At 39.0% G+C, this 4,215-nt stretch overlaps 1 long non-coding RNA gene across 2 annotated transcripts; it reads left to right on the top strand.

The window, feature by feature from the left end:
• Positions 1-1,449: 1,449 nt before the first annotated feature.
• LOC142161817 (uncharacterized) lies at positions 1,450-3,985 on the top strand. 2 transcript variants are annotated; one of them, XR_012693459.1, is made up of 3 exons: positions 1,557-1,939; positions 3,007-3,066; positions 3,371-3,985. It is a non-coding gene; the product is annotated as an uncharacterized LOC142161817 (long non-coding RNA). The 2 variants fall into 2 exon arrangements; XR_012693458.1 differs by having other exon boundaries at positions 1,450-1,939; positions 3,007-3,985.
• Positions 3,986-4,215: the final 230 nt, after the last annotated feature.

Genomic DNA, 4,215 nt, shown 5'->3' with positions numbered 1-4,215 from the left:
GATCTACCTATACAGCAGAGGATTACTCAAAATTATATATTAAGGAGATATTGCGACTACACGGAATACTCGTATCTATTATATCTGACCGTGGGGCCCAGTTTACAGCACATTTTTGGAGGTCATTTCAGAAAGGTCTAGGAACTCAGGTGAATCTCAGCACAGCTTTTCTTCCACAAACATATGGACAAGCCGAGCGCACGATTCAGACGCTCGAGGATATGTTGCGAGCATGTGCGCTGGATTTTAATAGAAGTTGGGATGAACATCTACCTCTTATTGAGTTTTCATATAATAACAATTACCACTCCAGTATCCAGATGGCTCCGTACGAGGCTTTATATGGGCGTAGGTGCAGATCTCCCATAGGGTGGTTCGATGTTGGAGAATTTGGGTTATATGGGCCAGACCTGGTTCAACAGGCCATAGAAAAAGTAAAGCTTATCCGGGAGCGATTGTTGACAGCTCAGAGTCAACAGAAGTCATATTCTGACGTGCGGCGACGAGATTTAAAGTACGAGGTTAATGACTGGGTATTCTTAAAGGTGTCACCTATGAAAGGTGTAATGCGATTTGGCAAGAGAGGCAAGCTTAGCCCACGGTATATTGGGCCTTATAGGATCATTCGGAGAGTGGGCCAAGTAGCTTACAAGTTAGAATTGCCCTCGGAATTGGAGTCTGTTCATTCGGTTTTTCACGTATCTATGTTACGGAAGTGCATTGGCGATCCTACCCGAGTAGTACCCACGGATGATGTACAGATTACAGAGAACTTATCATACGAGGAAGTTCCGATTGCCATCCTAGACCGTCAAATCCGCAAGCTGCGGAATAAGGAGGTAGCCTCCGTGAAAGTACTTTGGAGAAACAATAATGTGGAAGAAATGACTTGGGAGGGCGAGGAAAGCATGAAGTCTTAATATCCCTACTTATTTCCTCCTCCTGAAAAGGATTCGACCGAGACATCATAATCATAAGGTATGTGTATAAATTCTTACGTTGGTCATGAGAGGCTGTCATCGTTATTCATAATTATGGTCCTGAATGTCGTTAGATTACTAAGCTCCTACGGGGAGAGTTGATAGTGGTGTTTTTACAGAGATGACCTTTCCAAAGTTATATAGATCACGGGGAGTTGAACATTCGAGGACGAATGTTTCTAAGGGGGGAAGGATGTTACATCTCACATTTTCGTACGTCACAATTTCGTTTTTAGTTAACCGACGTAGACACGGGGATGAGATCATCTTGACGTACTTAAGCTATTTATAACAAGTGGAAAAAATAAGTTCCATGAAGGATAAAGGATGCACGAATTAGGGAAAAGGAGTTTTGTTGAAAGTGGCCAATTTGGGATAAAATACGGGTTAAGAGATAATACCAGATAATTATAAACTAGTACCATGCAAGGTACCATATGACCATGGTAGTATAATATATAAAGTATATATGAAGTATTTTAAAAAAATAATAATAAAATAAATAGAATTTTAAGTAATTGTGATAATTCTTAAATTATGCGGGTAATAGATTAATTATCGGATAACGAAATATTACCCGGTTAACTAATAAGTGGTTAAATTAATAAGATTACACCCAAAAAGAACGTGGCATCCAATCCTTTTCCAAACAATGACTCATGGTCATGTTGGAATAGGTGGCTACCTAAGGGATTGATTGAATTTAATACGTAGCTTCTTGGTCTTAAAAATGTTAGGCCCCACGTAGTCAATTCAAGCTTTAAACAAAGCAAATTTTCCATTTCTCATGAACAACCACCAGCAGAACGACAAGCTCCCATAAGAAAACGTTTTCCAACCAAAAAAAACAAAATCCAACGAAGATTATTGGAAGTTTAATAACGTACACATTTTGGGATTCTAAAGGAATACGGTGCAATATTCTCCGAGAATATTATACGGAGTTTTTCCTACTCTAGGTATGTTAAGGCTAAGCCCTTATTTCATTTTGCATGATCTTGTCATTACACGATTTTGTTAATGAGCCATAAAGAAAAATTCTTATCCCGAAATTTACGTATATTTTGCTAGTCTTGCAAGTTACGTATATTTTTCTAGTTTTGTAAGTTCCGACGGTCGGTTTGGACCAAATGATGTGTCGTTTTGGGTCATATTCAAAAACGAATTTTGCATTTAATGGGAAGCTGTTTCATGGTATGACTATGTAAAAAGCCGAAATATTTCGGGTTCAACAAGCTACTGTTTTCTCTTTCTTGTCAACGACATTGAAATGGCTGAGCTTTGGAACACTAAATACGAATTTAGTAAAAAATAAGAAAAAGGTTTTAAAATCAGAAGGAGATGTTACTTCCCAAAAGTAGAAACAAGAGACTCTGTAATGGGTAATGGAAGGCCAAGAATGATGACTCACTAAGTTAAACGTAATTTTTATTTTCTGTCATTAATTCAATATGCCTCTTAATTTTGTCTCTTATACCTTCAATAGTTAAGTTCATTTTAATTGTTGTGGGATCATTCTTCTGTTTCTCATAGGATGAATATAAATCATTTTCAATTAAGTATTTCTTTCTTCCAGTCAAGAGAGCAGATAGTCTATACATATAGTATTAAAAGTTATTTCATTACCATCGAGCTATAATCAATGGGCAGGCCCCTATTGGGCAACCTCTGATCAGATGGTAAGTTATATGACGATCCTACTGTAGCCGAGCGCATATGGGCGAGCCCTGTTGGTCGAGATACAAAGCCTAGTATGGTCGAGCGCTTATGAGCGATCCTACTACGGCAGAGAAGATATATATGTATACCGAGACTTATAGGGACGAACAACTATTTTACCTACTATATCGAGAGAATTGAGTCAATATTATCAGATGAGCATATCCTCGAGTTTTCTTTGACTCCCAGTTGTTCTCAGTTGTTATATTATCGGTTCAGTTTCAGTTTCAGTATATTTCCTTACATACTCGGTACATTATTTCGTACTGACGTCCCTTTCTGGGGATGCTGCATTTTATGCATGCAGGGTCAGACAGACAGACCGGTAGACCTCCTCAGTAGGTGTTGCCCGAGATCAGCTTTATCGGTAAGATCCCCTTCTTTCGGAGTTACCGGGGCTAGCAGTGTGGTGTGTATCTTGTGTATATATGTAGATAGGTTATGGGTAGGTCGTGGCCATGTTCCGATCATAGTGCATCTATTATTAGAGGCTTGTAGATATGTCCTGTCAGTTAATATAGGATGTTGGACTGGTAGGTCCTGTATGTATATTTTGTTGGCTTGTCAGTTGTAGTAAATATGCCGGCCTTGCCGGCCTAGCCTTATGTTGATGGTTAGTCAGCGTTAGTCTCTATTCAGTTTTATACTTTACATCGTACATTTTCTTGCAGCCCATGGCCAAAAATATGACATTACATGTTCAAAGTCTCTGAGTCACAGGTGATACACAAGGATAGTTGAGGCACTGAGTGCCAGTCTCGCCCCTAAGCTTGGGTTGTGACAACTCCTTACTCTTTGGTGTACGGCACGGAAGCAGTGATACCCGCAGAAGTGGAAATCCCGTCTCTCCGAATCATAGTAGAGGCTGAGATCAATGATGATGAATAGGTGAAAAGCCTCCTGGAGTAGTTGAGTTTGATTGACGAAAAGAGATTGGCATCCGTGTGTTATGGTCAGTTGTACCAGCAAAGAATGGCAAGAGCGTACAACAAGAAAGTGCGTCCGAGGAAGTTTGAAGTCGGACAGTTAGTGCTGAGACGTATTTTGCCTCATTGGGTTGAAGCAAAAGGAAAGTTCGCCCCAAACTGGCAGGGGCCATTTGTTGTAACCAGAGTGTTGTCTAATGGTGCACTATATTTGACAGACGTAGAAGGAAAATGTGTAGAAATTACCATCAAATTCGATGCGGTCAAGAGATACTATGTATGATTTCTTTATTTTGATTGTATTTGTTGGTATTTGGCATACTTTAAAGATTGAATTGACGAAGGCGTTTTGTTCTTCTATCTAAACACTTTTACCCCTTGTCACCCCCTTTGAGCCTTATCTATTATCTTTCATATTCCTCTTTCAGAATGAATAGCACCATTAAGAAACGCGAGTGCGGAAGAAAAGAAAATGAAAAGAAAAAAAAGAGTAAAAAAAAAGGAAAAAAAGAAGGAAAAGAAAGGAAGAGGAAAATTGAAGGTGAAAATAAGAAAGAAAAGAAAGGGAAAAGAAAAGAAAATGAAGAAAA

Source organism: Nicotiana tabacum, chromosome 7 (genome assembly GCF_000715075.1).
Source record: "Nicotiana tabacum cultivar K326 chromosome 7, ASM71507v2, whole genome shotgun sequence".
In the NCBI taxonomy this organism is placed as follows: Eukaryota; Viridiplantae; Streptophyta; class Magnoliopsida; order Solanales; family Solanaceae; genus Nicotiana; species Nicotiana tabacum.
Note: the sequence above shows the minus strand (reverse complement) of the source record. Positions and strands in the feature narration are given on the sequence as shown.